The sequence below is a fragment of the Balaenoptera ricei genome, chromosome 21 (genome assembly GCF_028023285.1).
Source record: "Balaenoptera ricei isolate mBalRic1 chromosome 21, mBalRic1.hap2, whole genome shotgun sequence".
NCBI classification, from domain to species: Eukaryota; Metazoa; Chordata; class Mammalia; order Artiodactyla; family Balaenopteridae; genus Balaenoptera; species Balaenoptera ricei.
The window spans coordinates 21248768-21271363 of record NC_082659.1 but is presented as its reverse complement, the minus strand read 5'-3'; the positions used below and the strand labels follow the sequence as shown (position 1 = coordinate 21271363).

The 22596-nt window shown below is 37.5% G+C and overlaps 1 protein-coding gene across 4 annotated transcripts in view; it reads right to left on the bottom strand.

The window, feature by feature from the left end:
• DLC1 (DLC1 Rho GTPase activating protein) overlaps nucleotides 1-22596 on the bottom strand; it is a 406041-nt gene that overhangs the window by 369493 nt on the left and 13952 nt on the right. The gene's annotated exons all lie outside the window — the stretch shown is intronic.

Below are 22596 nucleotides of genomic sequence, written 5' to 3'. Positions count from 1 at the left end.
GTGGCTATGGGAAGTATAGGTATCCATGGCTTTTCAAAAGTTTGATTTGCAGAACTTCGCTTTTAAGAAAGACCTATATTAGTACCTGTTTTCACTAACTGAAAGAAATCGGAAGAAGAGTTTTGCTTTTATGAAAAACGGCAAAAAGTGAAGATAGTTTTCAGTGTTGGTTTTGCAACCATTAGAGAGGCTCCCAGAGCAGTGGAATGGCACTGCCAAGCTCCTTCCCCAGGAACTACACTCAGCATCACGCCCCATAGCTCTGAATTGTGCCTGTGAGCATCTGTGTTTTATCTCGATTTATTTTGTGCATCCATTAGCAAGATGTGTCCTAAGGTAATCGCTTCTTTGCTTTATGCCATTTTGGTTTAGGAAAGGTTTCATAGAAATGCTCTACTTTCCTATAGTGGGGAAACCTATAATTAGGTTTAAATGAGGGATCCTCAACCCCAGGGCCGTCCCCGGCCTGTTAGGAACTGGGCTGCACAGCAGGAGGTGAGCGGCGGGCGAGTGGGTACAGCTTCATCTGCCGCTCCCCATAGCTCGCATTACTGCCTGAACCATCCCCTCGACCCCGGCCTCGGTCTGTGGAAAAATTGTCTTCCACGAAACCGGTCCCTGGTGCCAAAAAGGTTGGGGACCGCTGGTTTAAATAACATCATGAGTTTGGAGACCCCATGATGGTATTAGCATCCTCATAAAAAAAGAAAGAGACACCAGAGCTGAGCTTCCTCTCTCCACCATGTAAGGACACAGTGAGAGGGTGGCCATCTGAAAGCCAGGAGGAAAGACTTCACCAGAATCCGATCATGTTGGCATCCTGATCTCAGACTTCTTGCCTCCAGAATTGGGAGAAAACAGATGTCTATTGTTTAAGCCACCCAGCCTATGGTATTTCGGTCAGCAACCTGAGCAGACTCAGACAGACACCCAGTGCTCAGGTGGCATCTCTGAGTAAAGCATCCACATGTAATAGGAAGATGGATTTTTGAGAGAATTTTTAAAAAAATAAATTTATTTATTTATTTTTGGCTGCGTTGGGTCTTTGTTACTGTGCGTGGACTTTCTCTAGTTGCAGCGAGCGGGGGCTACTCTTCGTTGCAGTGCGTGGGCTTCTCATTGCAGTGGCTTCTCTTGCTGTGGAGCATGGGTTCTAGGTGTGTGGGCTTCAGCAGTTGTGGCATGTGGGCTCAGTAGTTGTGGCACGTGGGCTGTAGAGCGCAGGCTCAGTAGTTGTGGCACATGGCCTTAGCTGCTCCGTGGCATGTGGGATATTCCCTAACCAGGGCCTGAACCCGTGTCCCCTGCATTGGCAGGTGGATTCTTAACCACTGAGCCACCAGGGAAGTCCCTGAAAGAATTTTTAAGTTCTTTTTTTGTGACAATGAAACTTCTCAGTTTCATTGACAACTTTGTGTGTGTGTGTGAGAGATAAACTTAATGCTTGAAAGTAAACATTGACAAATAAGCAATCATTACATTGAGACACAAACGCAATTTACTAACAAACGAGTATGTTGGGGATTAGAGAAGTGAGGAGCTGGGAGGAATGTGAAGGTTTCTAATTCAACACCCTCCCTTGAATAATGAGGATGCAAGCCTGAGGAGGGGACAGATTTGCTCAGAGGTGCTTTCAGAGGTGTTGTCAACACTCTTTCATGAGCTAACTCTGTGTCCCCTCCATTATAACATAAGAAGCAACGACAGATTCATTGTTGCTGTTTGTAGTATGTATGTGAAAATATGTGAATCTGGCTTCCTGAGAATAAAATACCTCTGAGATTCATTCCCCGATTTTTTTTCTCTGTTTTCTTTCATTTGGTCACTAAGTTTCCTGTGATTTTACAGTAAATCAAAGGGCAATTGAATAAGAACATATTTTGTGAGTGATATAATTATAATGGCCTTTTTAATAGACAAAGAAGACCACACTATAATTTCAGTTTTAAATTTCTTAGTATTTGTAGCTAGTTTTCTTTTTTTGACTTATGTTGTATCAGGGTTGAATTTGTTTAAAACAGCCTTTAAAAGGTGTTTTTGACAGTACAGTGCAGACATCTTAATAATTAAAGTTTGTTTCTGAAAATCTTTACTCTGGGAAAAAACCTTGATTTTCCATTTTTGTTCAAAAAGACTTGAGTCTTCTGACTTTGGAGGGCCCAGCAAAAGGCCATCTTTCCTATCAGGTCTTTGGTTAAAAAATAGTGGTTCAAATAATGAATTTCCTGTTATTCTTAGCATGTGCCCAGAAGCCATGGAGACTTTTGGACATACTTAGTGAATTAAAGAATGAAAGTGAATAAAAGACTCCATTATGAATAGCAACCATAGAAAATAAAGATTATAAACAGTACTAGTTTCATGATGAAAAGAAAGACATAACTGTAACCACAAAATCTCTTCCAGAGATGGGGAGACTCCTGGGTGTATTTCAGCCCTGAGGGTAAATTGGAAGAAATACAAACCCTGAGGCTTCTCCTTAAATCCTTAGAAGAACATACTAAGGACTGAGGTCAGTAATCAACAAGTGTTGGGTACCTGGGATTAAGAATTGAGTTTGTGATGTGAAAGAGACAAGGATGTCATCTTGGAAAACTAATTAGCAAGAGTGAAATGATGTGGACTCTAAAAAGAGAATGAATTTACACTCTACTCATTTCCTTCAATCCCGTATTTTCTGTCATTCCCACATGCTTGGGTCTTTATTTCATAATCAGCTTTCCGCTGAATTACAAATGGTTGACACAGAAACTTCTACAAGAATCAGTTCTCAGTACATTTATTATTTCCCAGGGAATCAGAAAAGTGAGTAGGTTGCCTCTTGGAACAAAAGAAGCTGTAGGAGTGAATTGTGATGTGGACATGTATCCATTTAAAAGCAATAAGCATTTATACTTTTTGAACTTTAAATGGAATAAATGAGAAATTATTTTAGTATTACTTCAGCAACCTAATTGCTTTGCAAATCATTTACTGCTTTGTGAATATTGGTTCTTCCATGGCTTTCTGTGAATATCCAGCTTTAAGAGCTTTATTTATTTTTTATTTTATTTTATTTATTTATTTATTTATTTATTCATGGCTGTGTTGGGTCTTCGTTTCTGTGCAAGGGCTTTTTCTAGTTGTGGCAAGTGGGGGCCACTCTTCATCGTGGTGCACGGGCCTCTCACTATCGCGGCCTCTCTTGCTGCGGAGCACAGGCTCAGTAATTGTGGCTCACGGGCCTAGTTGCTCCGCGGCATGTGGGATCCTCCCAGACCAGGGCTCGAACCCGTGTCCCCTGCATTGGCAGGCAGACTCTCAACAACTGCGCCACCAGGGAAGCCCAAGAGCTTTATTTTTATGATGGTTTTAAAACATTATGCCAGTTATCCACAGCTGAATCTCTGTCCAAACAATTGGATTGAGGTTTCAAAATATTAGCAAAATTAAACACATAAGCAAATATAGTCTAATAATTTCAACAGAATTTTCTTATGCCTCCAAGAAGTTTAAATTTAGAGGAGGAGACAAGGAATATTTTCATCTTTACATACACATTCATGCCACGGTTTTTTTTAGGATGGCTCGTTCATAAGTCAAATAAGTAATCTGTCACCTAAATGGGACACTTCAGAGTGAAAGTGGGAGCTAAGCAGGCAGGATGTGGGGACAACGGCATAACCAGAGCAGCCGGACCAACCAGGATGAACAGTCACTGTGTTAACGGAGCATGTACCATGAGAGTTGCAGTTATAAATGTTTTTCCTTCAAGTTTTTTTAATTTCTTAAAGATAATGACAGTAACTTATTCATCTTTGGTTATCTGGCAACTAATAAAATGCTCAAATGTTATATGGTAAAAAAATGCTAAATGAATAAATTAATGATTGAGTAAATTAACAAAATTATATGTTCATGCAATTATAATTTTATCGTGGGATACACGCCTTCGTGTATGTGAAATCAAAGATTAAAACATCAGAGTCAAAGACATGAGAAGACAGCATAGTGAGTATTTCTTTTCCCCTTCTTCCATAGTAAGGGAAGCTGTGTTTTTCTCCTACATCAACCTTACTGAAATTGGAGACAGTTCTGTAGTCAGTTGTGGATGGGGGAGTACAGACTCATTCGTTTGTCCACCAGCCCATCTATCCATCTATCCATACATCCACTAGACAACTTCCTATTTTTCACTATCCCACATTGGTCACTGAGGCTACACTGGGGAAACACATATTCTCTGCCCTCAGTGAGCATATATGTACCACCAAATGAGGGCATTTGTTAGGTTCGTCCACAAACAAGATGAAAAAAAAATATTAACCTTCATTCATTTTACTTCTTTCCTCAATGAAGACATTTTCAGGATGGAGGGAGGAAGATAATAGCTTTGGGAACTTAAAGAAAGTGGAATGAGTGTGGAACATTTAAGTGGTAAATGCTGGAGTGAGGCAAGTAAGTGTATAGAGTAACTGCTAAGAGACTCTAAGAGCCCATGGTGGCCAAAGAGCATGGATCTGTAGTGTTTCTATAGGACTCATTAGAGTAGTGAGAATAGGCTTAACCTTTTAACAAGGACTAAATACAGAGGACTTTAAAATACAAGCTGGGGGATATGATCTTTTCTGATAAAATCCAAGATTGGATTAGGTTTGTTTGTTTTAATGAAGGGAAATCACCTGGTGATGATGTTTTCTTAGGAAGTTTAAATCTGATTATACTATGTAGAATGTGCTAGAATAAGAGAAAAAAATGGATCCAGGGAGATAGCAAGGAATTTATTATAGTACCCTTTCATGCTGATATGCATGTGGATAAGGTAGACACACGAGAAGTGGACACACATTAGTGATATATTCCTACAAGAATCAGAGAGAGATCAAACCGGCCACCTATTCTAACCAATTTTCCTTAGCCATACTAGGAAAGGCTAACCAAAATCACTGTATCTTTAAGAAAAATCAGTAGCAGGGAAACAGACCACTGCACAAAAAGAAATAATTCAGGAAATACCAACAACACATTAAAAACTTCAAAACCTCACATGAAATTGTTTCCATAATTGGTATTCTCAGAGAGATTTGAGAGAATGTCACATCTATAAAACATGAACATGTTACCAGCAAAGAGAACATGTTACAGTTCAAGGACACCACTCCTAGAGCGGCCTCCTCTCCTGTATCAATGATGTTTCCTCTACTGGGTCATTTCTATCAGCTTCCAAATATGATGTCCAAATATCTCCCATTAAAATTTTTTAAAAAAATCTCTCTTGACACCACATCCTCCTCTTTCTTTGCGTTCTTTTACAGCAAATATTGAATCATTACTTAATAGTTGGCTTTGCTCGCTTTCTTCAATTACTGTCCTCCCTTTTGCTCTCAACCTCGCTGAAAGCAAGCATCTGTTCCTACCCAGACTGCTACGAACAAGCTGGCCAATGGACTTTACGTTGTTCAATGCCAAATTTCTCCTTGATCAACCCATAGCATTTTAAAAGTTTGATTTCCCTCTTCTTTTAGAGTCAGCTTCTTTACATGGCTTCTAGGCTCCTACTCTTCGATTCTTTTCCTTCATTTGTTCAGCTCACTCCTTAGTTGGTTTATTTTATGCTTCCTTACACTAGAAACTAAGTCCTTGTGAGAGAAGATATTATTTTGTATCCCTCACATCCAGAAGAGTGCTTTGTACATAGTTAAGTGCTCAATAACTGTTTATTGACTAGGTGATTGAATTAAAACAGGAAAAGAGCTATGTAAGTTAGAAATATAACCTAAACAATAAATAGTTTAATGGATAGTGAATAATAAAATGGATACATCTGAAGACCAAGCTGCTGATCTGGTAAATAAAGCAAAAAATAAATAAAGCAAAAAATACAATAAATTTCAAATAAGAGATGGAAGTTAAGAGACTTAGATACAGGTTATTCAAAAACATCTAATAGGAATCCTGGGCAGAAACAACAGAAACAATGGGAGATTACATTCTGATAAATTTTATATCTTCAAGGATAAAGAAGATATCTTTAAAACATTCAGAGACTTGAAAGCAAAAACAAAAAACAAGTTAACACTGTGACATAGATCTTCACAGTTTAAATACAGGGTCACAGGAAAGTTGTGGAATGCCATCAAATAAGCCTAGAATTCTAAACCTGTTTACTCATTAAAATGTGGGCAAAATAATGATTTTATGGATGTAAAAGAACTTAAAAAATATGTACCCTATGTGATGAAGTTTTTCAAAGAGATATATCAACCATAAAGTAAATAAGAAAAATAAAGAACATAGATACAAGACAGTTGTGTGACATAGAAAATGGAAACAAAGTAGGAGAAATTCAAAAGAAAATCTATTAGACCTTGATGTCTGAGTGATCCCCCATATAATATAGGTTATATCTGCTTCTCTGTGGGTCCAATTTCACTGTTTTTTTCTTGAGTGAATATTTACATATAATAAAGCCTTCTATGGATTTTGAATTTTTATAATTAAGCTATAGATGAAGCATGGAACAATTAATTACAGTCACAAGAGAGAACATATATGTTAAAGTCTTGAAACTCTAGAAATAATATTATTAACAAAAATTAAAAGACAAGAGTAGAGGAGAACAGACAGACCAATGGATATGCACTAATTTTCTAAACTTTTGAAATGGTAATACAATAAGTATTATTTAAAATGGATAAACCAACAAATAGAGGAAATAAGCATTTTATTTAGCAGGCATATTCATGAAGGCAGATACTAGAACATAAATACATAAATAATGAAATAAAAATGATATAAATAAATATAAATAAATAAATAGCATAAATAATAAAACTCAGTAGGTGAAGGGGAGAAGCTTTGAGCTAGTATGAAAATGCTAAATTCTATTGAAATGTATGTTTTTGGTGATAGAAAATTTGTCAGCCCATAGTTCTAGTCCATTACATCAACAGTCCTTAGCATAACATCAGCAGTTGTTATAGGGTAGACTGTGGCTCCCGTCACCCTACAAATTCATTTGCTGAAAATCTGTGAAGTTATACTGGAGGAGGGTGAGCCTCCACTCCAATACAAGTATCCTTATCAAAAGAGGAAATATGGACACACACACACACACACACACACACACACACACACACACAGCACCATGAGAACGTAAAGGCAGAGATCAGGTGTTTATACAAATCAAGCAGCACTAAAGATGGCCAGCAAACCACCAGAAGCTAGCAGAGAGGCAGGCAACAGACTCTCCATAGCAGTCACCCGAAGGAACGAACTCTGCAGACACCTTGAGCTCAGACTTCTAGTCTTCAGAACCGTGACAATAAATTTCTGTTGTTTAAGCACATAGTTTAAGGTCCTTTGTTATAATTGCAAAAGAATATTTGTTAAACATACAAATAAAATACCTCATCTTTCACAAATGGACATCATAAACTCTGTGTAATGTCATTAATTAATAACTATAACTAAAAGCTTGTACTTATAGTCATATAGGTAATGAACCAGAATTGGAAACAGTTAATGATTGTAGTCTTTGAAAGAATGAGACTAAATCAGGAAATTTAATTTTTCATTTTATACTTCTTTTTGGCCATGTGCATGTATCATTTACATAATAAAAAGATAGTTGATTAATAAACCAATGTTATCTTACTGAAAGCATCCTTTTTGTGAGTTAAACAGTGAGGCAATTTAAAGCTTGGAATTAATTCAGGAATTTTGACTTCATATAATTACTTGTGGAAAGCATGCTATTTCTCAAACAAAATAAGGCATATTTTATGTAGAAAAGTCCTCATATTATTCACTATAGTTTACAGTTATTTTTCATTACAATTTCCTAAGAGCTATCAGGTAGCATTAAAGATAAGGAAATATAGTGTGAGGTGATTAAGTGATTTAACTGGAACAAGAAGACAGTGAAAAGAGCAGTTTTAACTATTACTGTGCACTAAGATAATGCTTGAAATACCGTGCTCGTCTCCACTCAATCACTCATTCTACAGAAGTCTAATAAGTGCCCACTATATGCCAGGCATATGCTAGGCGTGAGGAGAGAATAATGAACAAATTGTGAGTATCCTAGTCCCTGCCTTCGAGGAATTTAGTTTGAAGTGTACATATGTGTTCTGGTTTCCTGAGGATGCTGTAACAAATTACCACAAACTCAGTGCCTTAAAACTACAGAAATTTTTTCTCCCGTAGTTCCTGGGGCCAGAAATCAAAGTGTGTTGGCAGAGCCGTGCTCTTTCAGAAGGCTCTAAGGGGAGGGTCCTTCCTTGCCTTTTCCAGCTTCTGGTGGCTCCAGGTGTTCCTTGCCTGTTGGCTTGCATCACTCCAATCTCTGCCTCCATCTTCAAATGGCTTCTCCTCTGGGTCTGTGTCTCCTCTTCTGTCTCTTATAAAGACCCTGGGCATTGGATTTTGGGTTCATCCAGATAATCCAGGATGATCTTATCTTGAGATCCTTAGCTTAATCACATCCGCAAAGACCATTTTTCCAAATAAGTTCACATTCACAGGTTCCAGGGTGTAGGACACACACATACCTTCTGGGGGCCACAACTCAACTAATGCAGTATGAAGAAGGGAATAGATAATAGATAACGCAGCGAGGTAGGCACGATGGAAGGGTACATGGGGGTTACAGTACATGGAGAACACCTGGAAGGAGGTCCCAGTTCAGTCTGAGGGGTTCGGGGAAGACTATTCGGGTGAAGTGACATGTAAGATAAAATCTGAAGAATGGTAAGGACAGGAAGGTGGGCTGGGGAGAACTTTCTGGGTAAGAGAGAGAGAGAGAGTACGGTGAGCTTAGGTAACTAGGAGAAGTTGAATGTGGCTATAAAATATAAGGTGAGCAGAAGCACAGCAGAATGAGACTATGTAGGCAAACAGGGCCCAGAGTGTGATTGTCCTTGAAAAACCTCGTCTAGAGTATTGGAATTTTAAAGCTATGAGCAGGAGCATGACAGAACTGCATTGTATACGGATAATTTGAACTGCAGTATAGATAATGGACTGGAGACAAAGAAACCAGTTAGGATGATGTAGCAGTAATTTGAGCAAGAGACTGTGGGAAGATTAAGAGGAACGGCATGAGAAATATTGAGGATGTAGAATTATCATTTCCATAACAACTACTCATTACAGCTAAACTCACTGGTACTTTTCTACAGTGTGCCCAAAGTAAAGATGGATTCCAAATCTCTAAATTTTCACCTGAACTTTCTAGAACTATGATTAGTCCACAGGTATATAGGTATGGAACAACATGCATCTAACAGCAGTTTTGTTTTTTGGTTTTTGGTTTTAAATTTATTTATTTATTTATTTATGGCTGTGTTGGGTCTTCGTTTCGGTGTGAGGGCTTTCTTTAGTTGTGGCAAGCGGGGGCCACTCTTCATCGCGGTGCGCGGGCCTCTCACTATTGCGGCCTCTTTTGTTGCGGAGCACAGGCTCCAGACGCGCAGGCTCAATAATTGTGGCTCACGGGCCCAGTTGCTCCGCGGCATGTGGGATCCTCCCAGACCAGGGCTCGAACCCGTGTCCCCCGCATTGGCAGGCAGACTCCCAACCACTGCGCCACCAGGGAAGCCCTAACAGCAGTTTTTAATAAACATTTTGCATTTCTGAAACATGTCTCTGATGCATGGATTGATTTCCTGTAGTTCTTAGAGCTTTATTCGCATTGCTTCAAAGTAAATTTAAACTCCTTCCTAAGTGAAAGGATGGGACTGTACGTTTGAGTGGTGAGTACTGCGTATGACTCACTCTTAACTGTCTGTACCTGTTTAACTGTTTTGGTTTCAAAAAGTTGCATGAGTAGAAGGTGCGGAATGCAGAAGGGTGTTCTCAAAGTGGCAATGGAATTCTGTGCCGCAAGAACCAAGGCAGCAGCAGGGGGTGAACGTAAATATGTCACTTTGAACATAAGCAGTTCCGTCTGCTTCCTCTCACCTGGGTGCCCACTGACCACGACCCGGGGTTGTATAATAATTGACCTGCAGGAGAGAGATTCCCAGGCATCTAAAAGTGGCCAGCAACCTCGGGGGGAAATATTTGCTAATTTGCTAATAATTCTTCCAGAATCGAGTTTTATTGGTAAGTGGTTGAAATGGTAACACTAACTTCAAAACACTGTGCCATGTATAACTCCCATGGATTTGAAATGCAAAACAACAACATCAAACATCCCTAGACAAGGTTATGATTCACCTTAAGTGTGTTGGCTACACCTCTTTGGTATTTTAAGCATGACTTTGTGGCTGCTTTATACTCCCTTCCAGTAGCGGGGATCCTGGCTTCCACTAACACACATCTACTATTTCCTCCTTAGGAGAGACTGACTTTTACTTTTTCTGCCACAAGCCCCCATATTGTGTAGGAAACTATGGTGTGGCCATTTTGATTATTCACAATATCCTGTTTTGGTCTTTCAGCCTAAACCATAGATTTGAAATGACTTCAATGTAGATTGATAACAAAGAGGAGCCTAAAAATGTTCCTTCCCCCTTAGAGCCTGTACTCTCCCAGTTCTCATATACCGTCCCCACCCATTCTTCCCTGCTTCAAACAACTTTATGTGCACCAGTGTTTGTTGTGATGATCGGCACGACAACCAGAGCGCCAGCTGAGCAGAGCACAGTCCTCTGATTTTAGAAGGGAATGCTGGAGGCGCACACACTGAGCAGCAACTCAAACGCCTCACTCACTCACTCACTCATGTATCAATACATCTCCTGAGTAAACGCGGTCCCCTTAAAAGTGAAAAGATTTATGTGAAAGTTAGAAATTAAATTTCCTAATCAACTGGCTTCATGTAAGCAATACAGCTATTGCCCATTCACTCTCTATCAAGAACATACATTTTCTCAGTGGTCAGGGTTGGAAATTCAGGATTACAATAACTATAAGGTATTGCATGGGAAAAATGGATTTATTTCCATTGTAAGTTGCCCAGGACAGGCCAATGTACAACTTTGCACGCTTTTTGTTTCTGGTCTAGATAGAATTTTAAGCATAAAAATTTAGTGCTTTACATGATTACTAATATGTTTAAAAGAAAAATTTGCATGAAGATGATGCTGAAATGGCTGGCTAGCTTCTTTTCTCCTCTGGCCTCCTTAAGGATTGCTCACAGTATGGAAATTGTTTGAAATACTTTTCAGCTTGTTTAAAATTTATCATGCCTCAACCCAAACACAGTGGACATCTGAGAGAAAGCACTTTGTAACTTCTAAGTGGAGAGAGATAATATTTATGATAAAAGTCTAGGTTGATCAAGGGAAAGAGTACAGAATAATTGGATTAAATGAAAATTCATGCCTCAGGAAAGAGCCATTTTTTATTATAAAACTAGAAAGCAAGAGAAGCTGAGAAAAACTTCACTTTAGACTCTAGTTTCAGCTTCTAAAAATTTATTTTATATTTTTGTCAGCATATACCTGAAATGGTAGTTAAATTCTCAAAGATGTGTTGGGTTTTTTTTCCTGCACACAAAGCGGACGAATGTCTGAAATAGGAGGATAAAACATTTCCTTTCATCGTTCAAAAAAACCTTAATATTAGGTTTGTGTTACATTTCGATGTTGGCCAATTCTTTCTGATTACTTTTAAATTATAGCTTTTCCATGATAATATGCAAGTCAGCATCTTCCCCGTGGGGCAGCAACTTTGCATTGGTAACAGGACATACCACTATTAACAGTCTAAATTACAGCTCCTTAGCCTTGTCAAGACACACACATTATTCCAGTTAAAGTGAAACGCAAGAATGTTTTAAGTCTCTTCCTGCTGGAGCATTCCATGAACCTATGAAAAGCAAATTCTCCATCTCTCATCCCTTATCTGTCCGTAGGATGCTGCCTACAACAGACTAGTCCACTGAGCAACATCTTGCTTGTTAGGTAAATGAACACATGACAGGACATTCAACATCATGTGACCATCTCACAGCAAAATGAAGACAAAATGAAGGGGGTTTATTGAGGGATGGATTGAAAATTAAAGTCCCATCTATGCAATGGCAAATACATACTGTAAGAAATTCCTCTGCACCAAGAATTCAGCTGTTTGTTTCTTAATGTAGGCTCTAGTCGGCTGCGTTGGCTCAAACTCCACTTCCCTGTGCCTTTGAGGGGTGAGGGTGTGAGAAAATGGTCCACAGGCCTCAAAGGTGGTATTAACCACAGAGGCGGAGCCTGCTTCTGGTTTCCTTTGCACTCATGGGAGCAGAGCACCATCAGCTGACTTACTAACCTCCCTGCAATACAGACCACTTAGTTCCTGTGTGATTTGTCCTCTATTCCAAGTCTCAGTAGAGACCGTACTTACTGCAGGTAGCCAAATATCGCATCTCAGGTTGTGCTTGATTATTGCAGATATTGAAACTTAATTTATATGCATATACATGTATTCATTATTAATTTTGTATATTTATAAAATATTTTTTGTTAAGTGAACTTATTTTATCCTTAGATTTCCTGCTATAGGTTTGGCCTTTGTATATTTCATAATTCTCTTAAGAGAAAGTTTAAGTCATTCAGAAATTCATAAATGGATTTTGTAGTATACATAGACATTTAATCTAAATGATATTTAAGTTATAATGTCAGAAACGAAGGCTGCTGCCCAGCACGCTGAACGTGAGCACCAGCCTCTCCCACTCCCAGTCTGTCGCGTAGCAACACCGTGAGCAGCATCGTGGTTGAGTGCTGTCCTCTGAACTTGTCATGCGTCAGAGAATTCCCATTACTCATAGAACCTATGGGCTCATATTATTAAAGAATTTCTTGATTTATACTCAAGTAAAATGAAAATGGAAGCTTTACCTTTTATCAGATATTTATAAAGTACATTTCTCATCTGTTACATTCTGACTGAAACAACTTTGGGTACCTCTTTGAAGCACTCTAATTTCCAATTTCCAAAGGCCAGTATGTGAGTGGAATACAAAACATCACAATTGCAATTTAATTTTTAGCAAAAAACGAATTATCCTCTTGCTTTTACTTTTCATGCTTTTAGGTAGTTATGCTTTTTTTTTTTTTTTTAAATTAATAGGCTCTGTTTTTTTTTTTTTTAATTAATAGGCTCTGTTTTTTTTTTTTTAATTAATAGGCTCTGGTTTTTTTTTTTTAAAGATTTATTTATTGATTGATTTATTGCTATGTTGGGTCTTCGTTTCTGTGTTAGGGCCTTCTCTAGTTGCGGCAAGCGGGGGCCACTCTTCATCATGGTGCGCGGGCCTCTCACCATTGTGGCCTCTTGTTGCGGAGCACAGGCTCCAGATGCGCAGGCTCAGTAGTTGTGGCTCACGGGCCCAGCTGCCTCACGGCATGTGGGATCTTCCCAGACCTGGGCTCGAACCCGTGTCCCCTGCATTAGCAGGCAGATTCTCAACCACTGCGCCACCAGGGAAGCCCGGTAGTTATGCTTTTAAATAACTTTGTGACAGTGGTCCTTAATTATAAAAAAATTAATAGCATTCCCTACATGATTCTTACATATCTATGAGGGTATGAAAGTTAGTGGGAATCACTCTCTCTTCTCATCATTAATTTATAGTCGAACCATTTTGTTGATGCTTTAGTCATCAAGCAAATTTCCGTAATTCATTTCACTTTTCTGCTAACTAATCAAACACTAGCTGGGGAGCAAATGAACATGGCTAGCTAGCATTTTTTTCAGAACCCATTAGTATATTGAAACCTAGATTTTGTATTTATTTATTTAAGATGAAGTGAACCCAGAAATTACTTAGCTAAAATCTAAGTTTGAAAACAGAAAGCTGTTTTGCCAAAGCTAAAGTCTGGCATATGAAGTACCGTCCATCCTCTTTTGATTTTCATATCACCATGAAATATTCTGTAAAAAAAAGACCTTAGCATTTAAAAGTGTCTGTTTACAAAATGGCCTTTTGGAAGTATTTGCTTATTTCACTTATTCCCTAAGATTTAACTCTGTGTATTTAAAAATAAAATTGTATTTCCCAAGAACAGTTAAAGTAAGCACAGAGAGATCCCTCTCTCTCATTCTCACAAATGCAAAGTCTTTTCATCCTTCAAAGCTCAGCTCAGGCACCCCTTGGTGAAGCCTTCCCTGACCTCATCTGGATGGGGTCCCTACCCTAGCTTTTAAAGCTCTAGCTCCACAGATCTTAATACTTTCTACCTTGGATTAGGTTGAGCCAGGATGTTTCTGTACTTGTGGTTCAAAACCTAATATTACATTAGGTTCTAATAGTAATAGCTGTTAAAGTTAGTTTAACTGATTATTTTATTTGTTATTTTGGTTACATTGCCCCTACTAATGTGTAAGCTCCTTCAGGTAAGGATGCATATATGATTCTTATTCAAATTCTACACCATACATGGCAAAGTGCATGGGGGGAACAGAAGGTACTTAATATTTATTTAGTTAATGAATGCATATTCCAGACTCTATTCTATAATGATTAGATAGCAAAGATGTGCATGTGGTTTGACTTACTTTCTAAATTCTCTCTCAAATGTTGTCAGTCTTTTTCCACAATTATTCCCAGACAATTCAGCTTATTCTTAGATCTGTAACTAGAGCAATTTAGTAAAGCAAACAAACAAACAGAAAACAACAACTCCTACTACTAATAGCTGAAGTCACATGGTGTTTACTATGTGTCAGGCACTGTTCTAATTACTTTATACATATGAACTTATTTAATCTTCCCAAGAACAAAATGAAGCATCCCATTATACAGGTGAAAAAACCAAGGCACAGAGACAGTAAGTAACCTACATGATTACAAAGCTGTGAGTGAGGGAAGCAGTTTGCTTTTAGAGTCCATTGGCTTAATTGCTTTGTTCTATGTATAGCACCACAGTGTAGAAGCTGTGGAGATTTACCATGGGCTGTGAAGCGTTGGAGGAATCTCCAACTAAAGTAGCTACTATACCCTGGTTGACTATATATACTGTGACTAGAGATTCCACTAGCACTTAACCTATTCCCAGATCTAATTCTGCAATTCTTCAGTTATTTATCTGTCAAATCTTCACCTCAAATTTTGGTTAAGTAATGGATTGTTCTAGTGGTTGTGTTATGTAGCGCTGAACAATATTTTCCATCTCATTTAATAACCCTAACGACCTTGTGATATAGGGACTGTTGTCTCCATGTTTCAGGGACATATAAAGTGCCCACAAATTAAATAACACCCCTCAATTTAGACAATGCTCCTCCTCATCACAGCTTAATTTCTTGGTTAGAAAATCAAGCTCAGACCAAAGCTATTCATTTCCTAGACGAAATAATGATGCTATTTCAACTTAAAAAAAAAAAAACCTCTGGGTTAGCTTTCAATGTATATGAAAAGCAGTATATCCTTTTGAAGTTTTACTGGCTCAAAAAATGGAACCCAAAATGGAAGAGGTTCATTAATCACTAGTTTTATTCCTATGCCAACGTAGAAATAGAACTGAAAAAAGAATAAAAGTGGACTTTCCTATTTGCTTGTATTTCCTTTGAAAATTGTGAGGTTATCTCTAAAGTACCACTATAATTTTCTTGACAGAAAATTATTTGTGGAACAGAGATCTTGTTGGCAGCAGGGATAAGTACTTTATTTCTAAGAACACGAGCCAGAAAATGAACCGATTCCACTGGCACCATTGTGCTTAGTGCCCAGATAACAGAGGTAGGGCTCTGTGTTGTAGGTTTTGCTAGTTATCCCCACTTTTGTGGATACTGGCATTTCTTCGAGGGAGGCAGCCAAAACCTGTGCTAGTTTTGTTGGTATTAAAAGATTAATTAGTTGGTCCTGGTTTATAGTAACAGAAATCCATCAGGAAGAAACTAAATCAGTTTCACTATTATGATAGCCTCTAATGTGCAATTGGCTCTGAAATACCCATTAATTATTTAAAATAACATCATAAAAGTGTATTAATTCTTGCTCCAACAAAAGCGGATGCTGGGTTAATGTGAACTTATTAATGATCTCGTTACTAATAATGTAAATTTGCAGTTTTGGTCCAAGTCACTTCTTGGATCAGAGGCCCATCACACATCATAACTACTTTTTTTTCAAAAATATCTGGGACAAGAAACGTTTCAAATCTAATTGTTCTCGTTCACAGTATATTTTTCTGCCTTAAAGGCACCTAGCATCAAATCTCCCTACTTTATGTGGTTTTCACAACAGAAATTAAAAATAAATTTACTGTTGTCTGGCACTCTCTGAACAAAAGTCCCTCTCTCTCCCTTATTCATTTGTCTTTTAATTTCTTACTCTGTTATTCCTGTCATCTCTCTTCTACTCCCAATGTCCTCACAATGACATTAACTGGAAAAACTAGAGATTTTCTAAACCAGTGGCCTCCCAACATTTTTGATTATGTACTTTTCAGGGAGGATGTGTATGCTATTTACTTATAAATTATAACATATACTTTCATTTAATATATCATATGTCTTATAAAATATATACAAAATTAAAGGATAAATTACAAATAAATGTGAACGGATATTCTAATATGTTCCTCCTTACACTCACCCTTGCCCACTCCTTTCAGGAGACAACTGAGTAGTTTCTAAATAACGTTTACCACTCAGATTGCTATATAACTATTTAGTGACAATTAATTGTTTTGTGGTAAAGGGTAATAATCATCTCAAACTTGAAGGTTGCCTCAGAGACCCAGATTTTACATAATTCTTTCCTCCCTCTTGTCCCCTCATGCCCCATTTTAGCATGGAAATAGCAGGGAGAACAGAGAGGAGATTATGGATAACTGATCACTGATTTTGGTTGTATGACTTCATTTCTTCTGTATCCTTATGACTTGGGTTCTTGACTCCTGATACTATCTTCTGAAAGTAAATCCTTTACCATGACATGGCTATTCATTCATTTAAACACTTATGAACAGGGTTCTAAGCTCTGAGATGGATGCTATAGACACAAAATTAAATTGCTACAGACATAAAACTCTCCCCAAATGAGCTGACATTTTCATTAGCAGTGGTGGGATCAGATGTATTTGCAGTAAACATTCTAATAGGAATAAGTCCTCTGTGGGTGAAGAGAATCAAGCAACTAACTTGGCTGAGGAAACTGGGGAAAGTCCCTCCAAGGTGAAGACATTTGAGGATCCTGAAATATGAGCTTATCCGGTCTTCACCTTCAGCCTGGTGGAGACACAGCCCATGAGGGCTGGCTCTAGTCGGCAGAGTTCCTCCTGTGAAATGGCAGGAAATATTATTTGTCTCCACCTGCTCTGTAATTGCGGAAGTCAAAATCATGTTATTTGTCTCCTTGTTAAACCTGTGCTGGTGATAACCATAACTGCATCATGTTGAGATAGAATCTGATTCTAGCCTCCTACAAATCCACTTTTTGTCAAGGAATTGTATCATTGCTTTTTCTTGCAATTGACTGGTGCTTCCCTTGGTACCCTACTTTAGCCCATCCTTCTCTCTCTCTGTCCCTCTCTGTCTCTCTCTCTCTCTTCCTGTTTTCCTTCTTCTCCCCAACCCTACTCCTCCTGTGCCCTCACTCCCCTTCTCTCTCACTAATGCTTCCTGCCTCAGTGCTGGCCTTATGTGTTAGTCAAACAAAAGCCTTATTTGGGGACTTCAGCAGTGTTTCAGGGATTATATGCTTCACAATGTAAGGAACTCTACCATCTGGCTCATGGTGGTGTACCACGTCCACAGAACAGGACCTGGGATATTGAAGATGCTCAATATTAATTACTGATTAATTTTACCAGACAGTATATCTAGTGTTATCCTGTATCATATAATTAAATATTTTTGCATTTCTGGTTGGATTTAGGGGAATTATGTTTGCTATGAGGCAAAATATTTGAGCCCCAAATACCTGCAGAAATATTTTTGGCTTTCTAGTTGTTTATGAGCCAAAAACCCAGGTTAAATAGCATGAAAAAATCTGATGGTTTTCTGTGGCTTAACACACAAAATGAGCTACTCACAAAGGTACCAACTTTACCTGGGACACAAATCCAGTTAAAAATATGGCTGAGAAGACCTGATGTTATCCATCTACACATTGACTTTCCACCTGGTAACAACTTTTCTCTGCCAGCCCTAATGTTAGAACTAGGGAAAAAGGTTTAAAAACAATATAATCTGCTCAATAAGCCTGTGTCTTTAAAACCAGTGTGACCTTCATGTAAAATCATACTGTCATTGTGAATCTATCTGCAGAGCTGTGTACACTTTACTCTGTTTCCCATCCCTTCCCTCTTTGTCAACTGATACTAGGCTTATTAACAAACTCTAATTCTTCCACTAGTCCTTGCTTTCATTCAGTGTTGGGGCCACAGCTTGACCATCTTTTAGGTTTTTATTTCTTAGACAATTTTTCCCTTCCCTTTAATAGTTTTCTAGCTGACCTCCTATCTTGGTCCATTCCATCTTCTGCATAATTTACTATGTTCTTTATGTCACCCATTGGTCAATGTTAGCTTTCTCATGCTACAAAGCCCCCATATAGGCATTCAGGAGATAGAAAGGATCAGGAAGTTTATAGCAAGAAATGAGAAAGTCTTTTCAGGTATAGGTGTGCTTTTATCAAATACGTACATATTTTAAAGATAGGGTAAGGAGATAATATTTGATTTTTTTCAGTCATTGCTAATCAATGTATTACATTTGTCCACAGATAAAGTACAGTATATATAGTATAATATTTTGGTCCTGAGCAATTTTTCCATAAGAAAGAGTATAGCATTTGATCCACATCACTTCCACACATAAAATAGTTTCCTAACATGGAAAGGTATTCTGCAGTGTGAAGTTAAAGCATCAAGGATTTATACAGATACCACAGAACACATACACAGCCTGTTTATTTCATTCACAACATGCCATGATATACTGGAATATATTTATGTTAGGTGTTGTTCCTCAACATATTCATGTTATGAGTTATCCTTCAATAAATATTTTTTCTTTCTTCTTTGATAATAGAATTTTCAGCAGACACCTTGCCCAGGATGCAGACTCCATTTCTCAGCCCTTATTGCTAGGTGTCGCCATACAATTAAGTTCTAGCACATGAAATTTGAGAAAGAAAAAGAAGTGTACTCTTTCTGGGTCTTGCCTTTACCCAGGGGTGTGGCCATTCCTGCACCCTTTCCTCTTCTTACTGGTTTGAATATGGATAAAGGCTCAAGGTGGCAGAGCAGTTGGATAAGAGGGTCTAAGGTATTGAAAACATAAGGCCCACATATTGTTCCAGAACTACCTATACCCAATTATATATGTGTGAGAGAAAGATGTTAGTCAAGCCACTTTTATACTGGTTTTCTGTGACAGCAGTCAAATCTAAAGCATAAATGATACAGTTTCGTTGGCTGCTGGAATGTGAGGTTTTGTTCAAATGTGGAATTAGGTGTCTTTTCAAAGTTCAGATCATTCTTATATTATCTTTTGTGTTTATTTTTCTTGGTAATATGGAATATGCTTTATGAAAGCCAATAAAAATATTTTATATATTTATACAACTATTATGGCTATTCAGAAGTTTGGGAACTATTTAAATAGTCTCTAGGGAAGACTGAATTTTGGACTCTCTTTAATTAGTAAACCACCATCAAGAACAAATACACTAGTTCTTTAAAAAAAAGTCTAACCTCAAGTCTTTCCCTACATATTTTCCATCTTCACATCTCATTTGGTTTGAAGAGACCACTTCTTAGACTGTCTCCCTTCTCCACATTTCTTTGGAATTTGTCTCTGAGAATTGCTCTTAACCAGCTGCCTTACCCCAAAGACCCACCCACGCCCTATAAGCGCTCGTCATATGCCACACGATCTTCCTGGCTCATTTACTAATGTCTGCTCATGATTTATTTGGTTTCCCTTTGATTTCAGTGGCTCCAATTTAATGATATATTTCATCATATTTAAGGAAATTATTAGCTTAAAGGTCAATATTTACACATACTACAAACACAGTCATCTCCAATGGACACTCCTAATAAGTACGTGTGGCTATCCTTAATGGCCAGAAATATCATTGGAAAACAAGAAAAAATAGGTCATGCTGAGCAACAAATGCCTGCCAATATTTATAGGTTTGAAGGAATGATAATTTGTATCTAAAGTACAATGATATCTCTAGAGTAGTAGCTCAGTGCATTCTGAGCATTACCCTTATAAACTCTGTTTTTGCTTTCTTTTTTTTTTTTCAAGTTTTAGAACCTGATCTTATCCTGACTCCCTCCCACAAAAAATTCATGTTCATAAACTCTATGAAGGATTTGGTTCACTCATATCAGATAATGAGCTGATTAAAGTTCCGTAACTAAAATTTTATTAGCTTATATTCTGTTTCACCTTTCTAAGCTCTTCATCTCAAAGCTGTCACAGTGGTTGACAAATAGTTTAAAAGATACAGACAACTAAGCCAACTCTTTTCAGAATCAGTCCCCTAACACTTTAGACATGAAAATGGGGTCCATGTGTCTCTCCAAAAGGTTTATCTGTTTTAAACTAGTTGCACTGGCATTAGAATTGGAGTAGTTGATTGAAACTTTTGTTGATATTTTGAAAAAATTCATATTTGTTTTCATTTCATAAGAGTAATAATAATCATAATAACTATATAGATAAAGGGTTGTTTTGTGCCATGCAGAAAATGCTTCAAATAGTTTATATATCAAATATTATTTTGTTTTTGTACTTCTGTTCATTGTGTGCATTTCACCCAGAATATTATCACCTTTTATAAAAATTATATAGGCTAAAAATTGAAAATCCCCTGCTTCTATCCTTTTACTTCCATTCTCTCAAAGTAATTGCTGTCAACAATTTTGTGCCTATTTATCTAGAATTTTGCATACTCTTATTTAGTCATCTAGAGAGGTTTATAACCCATCTATATTTCTATCTGTATCTGTATCCACACATTTCATCATATAAGGTTGGGATGTGCTACAAATATTGGTCTGCCACTGTCTTTTTCTATATATACTATATCATGAGCACCGTTCAGTTAGAGCACATGGATCTCACTCCATCTTTTTCAGGGCTGCATAGCATTCCAAACTATAGATTAAACAATCATTATACATCCTTTATTGATGGAAATTTGGATTGTATCTTTTTTGTCAGTAACACATAATACAATGATGAACATCTCTGTACATATATTTTTATGAATTTATTTTGTTTTTTCTTTTGGTAAAGTTCTAAAATGGTTAGTGCACAACTTGAAGGTATTTCAGCACTCATTCAGCATCAGATAGAACAAAAATCCCTACACATTTTGCTTCTAGAGGCTTCTCCCATAATCATACTTCCCCAGAGTAAATTCCAAACCTGAAACTTTGCATTTAATCTGTTTATTACAAAGCATCCCAAATGAGTTGTAGAGTCAAAACAAATACTCCACCAGACAATACCACAACACTTTAGAATGATGAAATGCTTAAAATAGAATATTTAAGTTAGAACTTGTAAATGAGATATAATTATGGCTCTTGTAATGAAACTATGCTATAGTGACATGTCCAAGAGCAAATTCTTTCCAGCATTCTTAGTATTGATATAAATGTCCAAGTGGTGAGCATATGTTTCTGGAATGTTTAATGTTTCTGGCGGCAGTTGGGCAGGGTCTGTCTTATTTTAGGGAAGCTATGTCATAGGTCAGTTAATACTTTCTTACGTCATTATTACATTCCCTCCAACAGATTTGATAGACTATATGGACATTTCTGAAAAAGCGACCTGAGCAGTCCAATCATAACAACATTATGCAGCATTAACTTTTTAATACAATTTATGTAAGGAAGGAAGAGTTCGCCAGAAGCACAGAAAGCTCTGTTGGCATGTACTTTGAACACATTGATCTTTGCTGTAAAGTCTTTGACTTCACTTTAACTTATGACACGTTACTGATCTAGTTTGTTAGCAAAACTACAGTTTATGGAAACCAGATTTCTTCACCAAAAGATAGTTGGAGATTTTTTTTTTCTCATTGTAGATAGCCCCAGTTGAATAGAACTAAGAACCTTAGTTTTGTCTTAGGAGAATAGGAATTATGGATTAGTAGTATATCAAGAGAAGGGCAAGGATGTTGCACCAAAGTGTCCAATCTGCAGGGTTTTTTTGATGCCAATGGGCATGTTGGATTTACAGAAGAAATTTTACTTGTATTTACATCAGGATTATAGAGTACTACAGTGTGGGAAGAATGTTGGGGAAATCCTAAAGGTATGACAAACTTTGGTCAGGAGTTCTCTAACTAAATCATGATCCACGTAGTTCCTTCCAATCCTTGTGTCTCTCACTTGGAAACTTCTTGGGGGATCATGGCATCTACAGAATTACTCAAAGGTGGCTCAACATAAAAATTTACTTCAGTTATTCATCCTTTTTGGTCAAGAGTTTAAAAAAAATGTCATATAGCTATGGATAGCAAATGTGCCAGGGTATCATTTAAAATAGCATTAGCATATTTTGGGGGAGGGGGTACTGTTGCCTTGGTATATGCAAAGGGCTCATTTAAAATATGTGATTTATACCACTTTTATTATAATAAAATATACTTTTTAAAGGGAAAAAGAAGCAAGCTGAAATAAACAATTTTAATTAAAAATTACC